This window comes from Moschus berezovskii, chromosome 6 (genome assembly GCF_049115385.1).
Source record: "Moschus berezovskii isolate FMDL1 chromosome 6, NW_MosBer_1.0, whole genome shotgun sequence".
Taxonomy (NCBI): Eukaryota; Metazoa; Chordata; class Mammalia; order Artiodactyla; family Moschidae; genus Moschus; species Moschus berezovskii.
The window spans coordinates 49,620,542-49,633,182 of record NC_142465.1 but is presented as its reverse complement, the minus strand read 5'-3'; positions in this window follow the sequence as shown (position 1 = coordinate 49,633,182).

The following is a 12,641-nucleotide window of genomic DNA, read 5'->3' as shown; positions in this document are numbered from 1 at the left end:
TCCTCCTCTGATGATAAAGGAAGCTGCTGTTGCTCAATGTTTCAACTGAAAACATCAGACAGGGAAACTACACAAGAAAGTAGGCGAGCACAGGCAGGGTGCATAGTGGCAGGAGTCAGACCCTCTCACATCTACATCATTTTCTTTCTTGCTTTTGCTCTTTTTGTCTCAGTTTCCTATCTTCCAGTTTCTTCTTAACCTCTTTCACGTTTTTTCCTTCTAAGAGACCTCAGCCTTAAGCCCACCAGTGCTCTTTAACTGTTTTGACTCAGTCTTCTTTGACTCAAGAAATTTTTGTTTTCCCTTGGCTGGGCCATGGGGCATGTGGGATTTTAGTTCCCCAATCAGGGATCAAACCCACATCCCCTTCAGTGGAAGCGGGGAGTCCTAACCACTTGACCCCCCAGGGAAGTCCCATCAACTCAGGAATATTAATACAAATAAACAAGAGTCTAGCAATACTTGTAATATAATGTAAAGTGAATTCCTTTCTCTATAAATATAACAGAAATTTTCCTAAGTGATGAAAATAGTTCTGAAATGAATAAACAGAAATTTTTAACATATAAAATTAAAAAACATTTTGTTTTCATTTTCATAGAGACCTAGAACTCCATATCTTTCCAAATATAGTATAGTCAAGGGTATGGGAAAACAAGTACCCTCTTATATTGCTCATAAAACTGTAAATTGACATAATCCACTTGTGGGAAGTTCAGATGTGCAAAAGGATTTTTTCCAGGGAAGTTTATCACAGCACTATTGATAATAGCGAAAAATTGGAAAGCACCTAAATGTCCAACAGTTCTTGGTCTGCTATTCTATGTGGTTCCCTAGTCTTCTGGAAAGACCTGGAGTTTTTAACATTGTACTTGATACATGAACCTCAGTTGGATGAGTGGGACCCTAGAGGTCCAGGGGCCTCTCCAGTTAATAACTGCTAGTCTTCTCTCATTTCGGAGTACAGATACCTTGGTTTCCCCAGTGTTTGCAGTCTGCTGCTTAAAACTTCCAAGTATTTGCAACTGCAAGTCCCTCTGCCTTCCACTCTAGTTAAATAGAAGAACCCTGGTAATTTTTTTTTTTTAATAATTGTATTCCCCAGAACTTAGCTTAGGTACTTAGTTAATTTTTATTGAATGAGTGAGTAAATGAATGTGGTATTTGTGATCTGCCTTGAATGTGATGAGCTCTACTTCAAGATGTAGGCCTGTACTGTTTTGCAGAAATATATCATTTACATGGTAATACTTCAGGGGGAAAATTACTGTGATTCATAGCATTTGAAATGTTCACCTAACCAAACAACAGTTTTGGTTTTAGCCATCCATTCATTCAAGAAATGTACTGAATACTTTATATTTACCAGGCACTATGCAAGCACTAGAGATAAGACTGTAGAACTGAATTCCAGAAACCTGTATGGCTTGAACTGTTTAAACTACACAATTAAAGTCTCTTAAAGGACTTATTTCTATGACAGAGGATGTTTTTCAATTCAGAAAGATTGATTTACTCATTTCTTCCTTATGGCCATCTGCTCCTTTGGCATCATAGTACCTATGAAACTGAATAAAGCTAGTCAAAAGTTTTGTAATGGGCATATAATCAGAGAGAAGGGAGTAGACTAAGTAGAAAGCTAATTCTTTCAAAACATGGAAAGGTCTGGAAATTTTTATGTATTTTTCTATTTCTCTAAGATCAAATTCTTACTATTTATTTCTCCTTTTTATATACTTCCTGTATATAAATGTAACATTCCCTTACTATATACAGTTGTCCCTCTGTATTTACAAGTTCTGCATCTGGGTATTCAACCAACATCAGGTGGAAGAAATTCAGGAAAAAAATTTCAGAAAGTTCCAAAAGGCAAAATTTGAATTTGCCACGCACTGGCAACTGTACAGTACAGTTCAGTTGCTCAGTTTGGTCTGACTCTTTGCATCCCCATTAACTGTAGCATGCCAGGCTTCCCTGTCCATCACCAACTCCCAGAGCTTGCTCAAACTCATGTCCATCGAGTTGGTGATGCCATCCAACCATCTCATCCTCTGTCGTCCCCTCCTTCTCCCGCCTTCCATCTTTCCCAGCATCAGGATCTTTACCAGTGAGTCAGTTCTTTGCATCAGAGGGCCAAAGTATTGGAGTTTCAGCTTCAACATCAGTCCTTCCAATGAATATTCAGGACTGATTTCCTTGAGGATTGAGTGGTTTGATCTCCTTGCAGTCCAAGGGACCCTCAAGAGGCTTCTCCAACACCACAGTTCAAAAGCATCCGTTCTTTGGCTCTTAGTTTTCTTTATAGTCCAGTTCTCACACCCTGCATGACTACTGGAAAAACCATAGCTTTGACTAGACGGACCTTTGTTGGCAAAGTAATGTCTCTGCTTTTTTAATATGCTGTCTAGGTTCGTCATAGCTTTTCTTCCAAGGAGCAAGTGTCTTTTAGTTTCTTGGCTGCAGTCACCATCTGCAGTGATTTTAGAGCCCAAGAAAATAGAGTCTGTCACTGTTTCCATTGTTTCACCATCTATTTGCTATGAAGTGATGGGACCAGATGCCATGATCTTAGTTTTCTGAATGTTGACTTTTAAACCAACTTTTTCACTCTCCTCTTTCACTTTCATCAAGAGGCTCTTCAGTTCTTCATTTTAAGTGTAGTATTATCTGCATATCTGAGTTTATTGATATTTCTCCCAGCAATCTTGATTCCAGCTTGTGCTTCATCCAGCCCAGCATTTCACATGGTATACTCTGCATGTTAGTTAAATAAGCAGGGTGACAATATACAGCCTTGACGTACTCCTTTCCCAGTTTAGAAACAGTCTGTTCTGTGTCCAGTTCTAATTGTTGCTTCTTTACCTCCATACAGATTTTTCAGGAGGCAGATAAGTTCTGGTATTCCCATCTCTTTAAGAATTTTTCACAGTTTGCTGTGATCCACACAGTCAAAGGCTTTGGCATAGTCAATAAAGCAGAAATAGATGCTTTTCTGGAACTCCCTTGCTTTTTCGATGATACAGTGCATGTTGGCAATTTGATCTCTGGTTCCTCTGCCTTTTCTAAATCCAGCTTGAACATCTGGAAGTTCACAGTTCACATACTGTTGAAGCCTGGCTGGGAGGATTTTGAGCATTACTTTGCTAGCATGTGAGATGAGTTCGATTATGTGGTAGTTTGAACATTCTTTGGCATTGCCTTTCTTTGGGATTGGAATGAAAACTGACCTTTTTCAGTTCTGTGGCCACTGCTGAGTTTTCCAAATTTGCTGGCATATTGAGTGCAGCACTTTCAAAGCATCATCTTTTAGGATTTGAAATAGCTCAACTGGAATTCCATCACCTCCACTAGCTTTGTTCGTAGTGATGCTTCCTAAGGCCCACTTGACTTTGCATTCCAGGAGTTCTGGCTCTAGGTGAGTGATCACACCATTGTGCTTATTTGGGTCATGAAGATCTTTTTTGTACAGTTCTTCTGTGTATTCTTGCCACCTCTTCTTAATATCTTCTGCTTCTGTTAGGTCCATACCATTTCTGTCCTTTATTGTGCCCATCTTTACATGGAATGTTCCCTTGGTATCTCTAATTTTCTTGAAGAGATCTCTAGACTTTCCCATTCTATTGTTTTCCTCTGTTTTTTTGCATTGCTCACTGAGGAAGGCTTTCTTACCTTTCCTTACTATTCTTTGGAACTCTGCATTCAAACGGGTGTATCTTTCCTTTTCTCCTTTGCCTTTCACTTCTCTTCTTTTCTCAGCTATTTGTAAGGCCTCCTCAGACAACCATTTTGCCTTTTTGCATTTCTTTTTCTTGGGGATAGTCTTGAACACTGCCTCCTATACAATGTCATGAACCTCTGTGCATGGTTCTTCAGATACTCTATCAGATCTAATCCCTTGAATCTGTTTGTCACTTCCACTGTATAATCATAAGGGATTTGTTTTAGGTCATACATGAATAGTCCAGTGGTTTTCCCTACTTTCTTCAATTTAAGTCTGAATTTTGCAATAAGGAGTTCATGATCTGAGCCACAGTCAGCTTCCAGTCTGTTTTTGCTGACTGTATAGAGCTTCTCCATCTTTGGCTGCAAAGAATATAATCAATCTGATTTTGGTGTTGACCATCCGGTGATGTCCATGTGTAGTCTTCTCTTGTGTTGTTGGAAGAGGGTGTTTGCTATGACCAGTGTGTTCTCTTGGCAAAACTCTATTAGCCTTTGCCCTGCTTTATTTTGTACTCCAAGGCCAAATTTGCCTTTTACTCCAGGTGTCTCTTAAGTGAAGTTGCTCAGTTGTGTACGACTCTGTGATCCCATGAACTGTGGCCTACCAGGCTCTCCGTCCATAGCATTTTCCAGGCAAGAGTACTGGAATGGGTTGCCATTTCCTTTTCCAGGGGGTCTTCGTGACCTGGGGATCAAACTCAGGTATCTCTTGACTTCCTACTTTTGCATTCCAGTCCCCTATAATCTGTCCTTTTTATTATAGGGGACTACAATGGAAAAATAGGAAGTCAGGAGATATGGGTGGAGAAGGCAATGGCAAGCCACTCCAGTACTCTTGCCCGGAAAATCCCATGGATGGAGGAGCCTGGTAGGCTGCAGTCTGTGGGGTCGCTAAGGGTCGGACACGACTGAGCGACTTCACTTTCACACATTGGAGAAGGAAATGGCAACCCACTCCAGTGTTCTTGCCTGGAGAATCCCAGGGACAGGGGAGCCTGGTGGGCTGCCGTCAGTGGACACGACTGAAGTGACTAAGCAGCAGCAGGAGATATGGGAGGATACATATAGATTATTATGCAAATACACCAATCCCCCATGGATGCGGTGGGACAACCGTCTTATTCCAGACAGGCTCTAAAATATGTTGCAATGTCATTTTAAGGACACATCCTGCTCACTTAGATAAGTCAGGGGATAGTTGCCTAGTTCCAGCAGATGATGTTTAAGTCTTTTCTTATTGTGGGCTATACCTGCAAATGGCTAGTTCATCAAAGTTAGAGTGTTATGTATAATAGAGATGGAGTCAGTTTCAGTGAGGAGGCACTAAAATTCCATAAATGGCTTTGGGAAAGTGGATCATTTGTTTTGATAAAATTAAGATTCTCTACCTAACACCATTCATGAAAATAAATTCTAGAGGGATTAAAGACTCAAATGTTAAGAGGCAAAATCCTAAATATATCAGGAGAAAATGTAGGAAAATGTTTATGACTGGAAAATTAGAAGTCGGTTTTAAGTCAGACCCTAAATGCAAAAGACATAGGGAATGAGTTGATATGTTTTACTGCATGAAGATTGATAAATTTGAACAGCATGTATAAGTTCTCTATTACAAAAGGCATCATAAGCCTTCAATAACATGTCTAGCACATGTAAGCAAAGTTCAAAGACAAGTGACAAGGTAGGAGATAATATTTGCCAAATATATAACACAGAAAAGATTAGTATTTAGATCGATAAGATATTCCTACAAAAATGGAAAACTCAAATAAACCAATGAGAGCCTGGAAAAAAAATCATAGGATAAATTACTTGTAGAAAAATAAATGTAATTGGCCAGTGAACATATAAATAGAAGCTGAATGTCACCAATTATCAAGAAAATTTGATAGAATACTGAGATAATTTTCAACCATTATAAAAATTAAACTCATTAATGAAATGTAAAATGTGGTAGAATATACATACACACTGCTAATGGGAATATAAAATTGATACAGCCACATTGAACAGGGCAATTTGGCAATATTGAATAAAATAAAAATAAACATATGCTATGAGCCAGCCACTAGAGATATAGCATCTCCTTTTCAAAAACACTGGTGCTTGTACACAAGAAAACATGTACAAGCATGTCCATTGCAGAGTTCCTCACAGGGAAGAACAGGAAACGCAGAACCATGAAAAAAAGAATGGCTAATAAAGTGTATATTCAAACTGTGTGTATGTGGTGGTTTGAGGCAGTTAAAAGGGTGTGGTAGGTCTATGCCAAGCTAGATAGCTCTCCATAGCATGCAGTTGGGTAAAAAACAAGTTACAGGGACTTCCCTGGTGGTCCAGTGGTTAAGATTTTGCCTTTCAATGCAGGGGTACTGGCTCAGGCTCTGGTCAGGGAGCTAGGATCCCACGTGCCTTGTGGCCAAAACAACCAAAACATAAAACAGAAGCAATGTTGTAAAAAATTCAATAAAGTCTTAAAAAATATAAACAAAGTCTTTAAAAAAAGGAAGTTATAGATATATTTCTATGAAGGACAAGAGTGCGGGTAGGACTTAAAAGGGATTTGATCTCAAATGTTGCCCCTTTTTTAAACAAAACTGAACTGAATGTGTTTATTACTTATTTTATTTTTAAAAAGTTCATTTTCTGATTATTAACTGATGCAGATGAAATATGTGTACTCCCTTTAAACACTTAGAGATGCATAACACATCAAATAAAATTTAAATACATATAAACTTAAATACACATATATACATATATAGCATAACTTGAAATCAAGAAAGAGAGGTTTTCTTTTGTACCAGAAATAAAAAGTGAAGTTGCTCAGTCGTGTCCGACTCTTTGAGACCCTGTGGACTGTAGCCTACCAGGCTCTTCTGTCCATGGGATTCTCCAGGCAAGAATACTGGGGTGGGTTGCCGTTTCCTTCTCCAGGGGATCTTCCTGACCCAGGGATCGAACCCAGGTCTCCCGCATTGCAGGCAGACGCTACCCTCTGAGCCACCAGGGAAGGCCCAGAAATAAAAGGGAGCCCCCAAATCTAAGCAGTAAGTGCTGAACCAAGGGGCTCACAGAGCAAGAGAATCAGTTAGACTTTATTAGTAGGGTTGGGGCTATAACCTCTAGATTTTAGCATCAGAAGCCAACAGATTGTGGGGAAACCAGGTGGTCAAAGGGCATCACCTAACTGTAAGCAAGAGATGTGAGCAGAATTGTCACAGGACAACCATGCCAGGACCACCTCCACTCCCACCCCAGTGCTAGAATATCAACTTAGAAAAGCAGGGGGGGAAGGAAATCTAAATGAAAGACGAGCATTTATATTTGTCTATCTACCTGTTTATTTTTCAAAACCAGACTATTACATTGAAATTCTTAGGATAAACTGTTAAATACCATTCGCACCTATGAACATTTCTGTTTAAAAGAGACTGGACACTGCAGCAACATGGGTGGACCTAGAGATTATTGTACTAAGTGAAGTAAGTTAGACAAATGTCATGAAATCACTTATATGTGGAATATATATATATATATATATACATGGACACACACGCACACAGATGAACTTATGTACAAAACAGACCTAGAGACATAAAAGACGAACTTATGATTACCAAAGCGGAAAGGAGAGAGGATAAATGAGTTTGGGATTAACATGTACAGACTACTATATATAAAATAGATAACAAACAAGAACCCATTGTATAGCACAGAGAACCATAGTCAATGTTTTGTAATAACCTGTAATGGAAAAGAATGAAAAAAGAGATATATATATTTGTATAACTGAATCACTTTTTTGTACACTGGAAACGAACACAACATTGTAAGTCAACTGTATGTCAATAATTTTTTAAAAAATTATGACTTATCTTTACTAATAATGAAATAAAAGACATTGGACTCTGTTTAAATGACTTAAACAACCAGATATAAATAATATTGGACATTTAATTAATTTTCCTATTAAACTCCAGGTACATCCTTAGGAATAATTATAGCAAAATTAAAGTGTTATTTTTTTATTTGCTTGTCTGAGCTGTGGTGTGTTAGATGTGCAACCTCATTATTTGTATAATAATCTATTACAATTTTGTTTACAGATCTATTGCCCTCATCTTTTCAGCATTGTCTATGGTCAAAACTAATTAGAGCTGGTAGAGCATGGTGGGCTGCGACTTCACTTTCACTTTTCACTTTCATGCATTGGAGAAGGAAATGGCAACCCTGGAGAATCCCAGGGATGGCGGAGCCTGGTGGGCTGCCATCTATGGGGTCACACAGAGTCGGACATGACTGAAGCGACTTAGCAGCAGCAGCAGCAGCAGCAAGGCAGTTGTTTTGTTTGCTCCAGCCAATGAGATAAAGTGTGCCATGCTGCCGAGACTCTTAGCCAATGAGAGTATCCTGAATTCCCTTCTGTTTGGTGTAATGCAAGTGCCTCATCTGTGCTGTTTTGGTTTTAATTTTCTGCTGTTTTTTGGGTTTTAGGGAACAGTTTGACCCAAAATGTCTGATATAATCTATGTAAGTGGTAGTGTTGGCTCACAATAAACAAAAAATACCATGACATCTAAAAAAAAAAGAAACCCACACACGTGTTAGGTTGACCTGAAATAGGAGATAGATAATTAGAAGTTGGCTGCCCCTCCTAGATTTGGCAACATGAGAAAAAGCTTGGAGATCTGCGTGCATATGAGGCAGCTCCTCCTCATGGGAAAGGCACAGTGTCTTTGTAAACACTTTGAAGATCAACAGTGGAAACCTCTGGAACCTGTGGTAGATACTAGACAATTCCAAACACCTCAGCGACCAGCAGCAGTTTAAACTGAGTGGTCAGGCAGAGACTGCTGATCTTCAGGGCAGGAATGCTCTGATTCCCTCAAGGCATCCACTGAGCATGGCAACAACCACAACCAAGGTGGGATGATTTGGGAGAATGGCATTGAAACATGTATATTATCGTATGTGAAACAAATCTCCAGTCCAGGTTCACTGCATGATACAGAGTGCTTGGGGCTGGTGCCCTGGGATGACCCAGAGGGATGGGATGGGGAGGGAGGTGGGAGGGGGGGTTCAAGATGGGGAATACATATGCACCCGGGGCGGATTCATGTCAATGTATGGCAAAGCCAGTTTTGTGTATGTGTGTGTAGCAGAGTTTTATTAAAGTGAAAAAGGGACAGAGAAAGCTTCTGACATAGACATCAGAAGGGGGATGGACAGTGCCCCCCTGCTAGTTTTATCTAGCTGTTTTATGTCAGTTAGAAAGTTATTCATCAGATAAGAGAGACACCTCAAGGCTGAGGGAGTTTCAGCAGGCCCCTCTCCCGCCAGCAGGCCCCTCTCCCGCAGTGTGCATTTTTGAGATAGGATGGCAAGAGGTCACTCCCCCAGCCATAAAACAGTTGATACAAATAGTGATTTGTTGAGCTATCATTAGCCCATGGTTTGATGATAGTTAAATTTGATGATAGTCTTAGGAGGAATCATTTTGAAGAAAGGCCAATTCCAAAGCAAATACATAGTTTCATTAACATAGCTCAAGAAAAACATTTCCGTAAGAAAAATGCTCGAGGTTTAGCTCAAGGTTAGAGAAAAGTTAAGTTCAGGTGGAATCAGGTGTCATCATAGCAACAGAATTTTTAAGAAACACTTGCAGCCTATTTCCTCTGTTTGGAGACCCTTGTCTCCTGCATGTTACCCTCTCAGTTTCTCTCCAGAATGAATTCTTCGATGAACTGCAAAGGATGCAGTTTGTCTAAAGGCCTTTCCACACACAACACACTTATATATGTGTTGGTTGTTGCCTTGGTTGTTGGGAGGAAAATTTTAATGCCACCAAAGATTGCTCCACAGTCCTGCAAGGCAGGACTTTAATCTGAAGTCCATGTGGACCTGCCATTCAGAGGCACCTATCCCTTCCTAAGCCAAATTTTCCAGTTCTGGGTTGCATCATAAATTTTTCACTCAATACAAAATTACATTAGTCATGATTCTCAGTGGTATCAGAAACTATTAGTCTGCTATGGCTGTCTTGGCAAATTACCACAAATGAAACTGTCTCAGCACAATAGAAATTTATTGTCTCATGATTCTGGAGGTCAGAAGTCTGAAATCAAGGTGTCAGTAGAGCCATGATTTTGTTACATCACATGGCAAAAGGGAGATTGTGTGGGTTGACTAATTCTTATCACAGGAGCCTTTAAACTCAGAGCTTTCTCTGGCTAGTGGCACAGGGGGGAAACTGAGATTCAAAATACAGGCATACCTTGGAGACAGTGTGGGTTCAGTTCCATAGCTTTGCAGAAAAGTGAATATTGCAATAAAGAGTTGCACAAATTTTTTTTTTTAGTTCTACCAGTTTATTGCTACCAACCCATCTCCCTCCACCCTCATGCACGCTTGCTCAGTCATGTAACCCCATGGATTGCAGCCCGCCAGGCTCCTCTGTCCATGGACTTTTCCAGGCAAGAATACTGGAGTGGGTTGCCATTTCCTTCTCTGAGAGTTGCACAAATGTTTTAGTTTCCCATTGCATGTAAAATTGTTTCCTTTATACTGTAGCGTATTAAGTGTGCAATAGCATTATGCCTAAAAAACAATGTACGAACTTTAATTTAAAAATACTTTGTTCTTAAAAACACTAACTGTCATCTGAGTCTCCGACGAGTTGTAGTCTTTCTGCTGGTGGAGTCTTGCCTCAGTGTTGATGGCTGCTGACGGATCAGGGTGGTGATTGCTGAAGGTTGGGGTGGCTGTGGCAGTTTCTTAAATAATACCACAGGGAAGTTTACCACATCAGTGACCCTCTTCATGACAGATTTCTCTGTAGCATGCAGTGCTGTTTGCTGGCATTTTACCTACAACAGAACTTCTTTCAAAATTGGAATCAGTCCTCTCAAACCCTGACACTGCTTTATCAACTAAATTTAAATAATACTCTAAATCCTTTGTTTTCATTTTAACCATCTTCACAGCATCTTCACCAAGAGTAGTTTCCATTTCAAGAAAGCTCTCACTCTATTGATCCATAAGAAGCAACTCCTCATCCATTCAAGTTTTATCATGAGATTGTTGCAGTTCAGTCACATCTTTGGACTCCAATTCTAATTCTAGTTCTCTTGCTATTTCCCTCCAGTTTACAGTTACTTCTTTCACTGAAGTCTTTAATTCCTCAAGGTCATCCTTGAGAGCTGGAATCGGCTTCTTTCGAACTCCTGTTGGTGTTGATGTTTTGACCTTGTCTCATGAATTGTGAATATTCTTAATGGCATCTAGAATGGTGAATTCTTTCCAAAAGATTTTCAGTTGGCTTTTGTCCAGACTCATCATGAGGAATCACTGTCTATAGCAGTTGAAGCCCTAGGAAATCTAGTTCTTAAATACTAAGACTTGAGAGTCAGAATTACTTCTTGATCTATGGACTGCAGAATGGATGTTGTGTTAGGAGTCATGAAAACAAAATCAATTAATTAAATAGTTGTACATCTCTATCAGAGCCCTGGGGTGACCAGGTGCATTGTCAGTTAGCAATAATATTTGGAGAGGAATCCTTTTTTCTGAGCAGCAGGTCTCAGCAGTGGACTGAAAATATTCAGTAAACCATGTTTTAAACAGAGGTGCCATGGCCTGGTTTGATCATTTGTCTAGACCACTACAACTTTCTCCATCTCAGCAATAAGGCTATTTTGCTTTCTTATTGTTTGTGTGTTCACTGGAGTAGCACTTTTAATTTCCTTTAAGAACTTTCACTTTGCATTCACAGCTTGGCTAACTGGCACAAGAGGTCTAGCTTTTGTCCTGTCTTGGTTTTCAACTTGCCTTCCTCACTGAGCTTAATCATATTTAGCTTTTGATGATGTGAGAGACATAATAAACCAAAATCATGAGAGATGATGAACTGAGAGACTTATGATTCTTCCTGTCATTTGAAAACTTAGAGGCCATTGTAGGGTTATTAATTGGTCTAATTACACTACTGCTGTGTCTTGGGAAATAGGAGGCTCAAGAAGAGGGAGAGAGAAAGGAGATGGGCTGGTTGGTGGAGCAGTCAGAACACACACAACATTTACGGGTTATGTTTGCCTTCCTATACAAGTGCAGCTTGTGGCACCCCAAAACAATGATAATATTAGCATCAAGGATCACTGATCACAGATCACCATAATATAAGTAATAATGAAATGGTTTGAAATAGTGCCAAAATTACCAAAACATGACACCAAGACGTGAAGTGAGCAGATGCTATTGAAAAAATGGTGCTGATAGACTTGTTCGATACAGGATTGCCATACACTTTTGATTTGCTTAAAAAAAAAGCAGCATCCACAGTACAATAAAGCAAAGCATTATAAAATGAAGTATGCCCCATAAGGTGACTCAGCACCTATTGCTGCCTTTAAAGTGAAAGGAGCCACGTGTCGAATGCAGGCAGCCTTCAGGATCTGGGAGCAGCCCCCACTGACAGTCAGCAGGGAAAGGGGGTCACAGTTCTGTAACCATCACACACTGAACGTGGCCCCAAATCTGAAGGAGCTAGAGAGTGGGTTCTTTTCTAGAACCCCCAGGTAGGAGCTCAAGCTTGCCAATCTTGGGTTTGACTTCATGAGGCCTGGAGCAGAGAAACCCAGTTGAGTTCACTTACACTGCTCTTTTTCTAAAAAAAAAAAAAAAATTACTTATTTGTCTATTTTTGGTTGTGCTCGGTCTCCACTGCTGCGTGGGCTTTTCTCTAGTCGTGGAAGGTGGGGGCTGCTCTCTAAGTTGTGATGCACGGGCTTCTCATTGTGGTGGCTTCTCTTGTTGCAGAACATGGGCTCCAGGGCACTCGGGCTCACTAGTCGCAGTGGGTAGGCTCTATATTATTTGCCAGTCCTGGCCTCTGGATCATTGGTTCAGTAGTTGTGGTG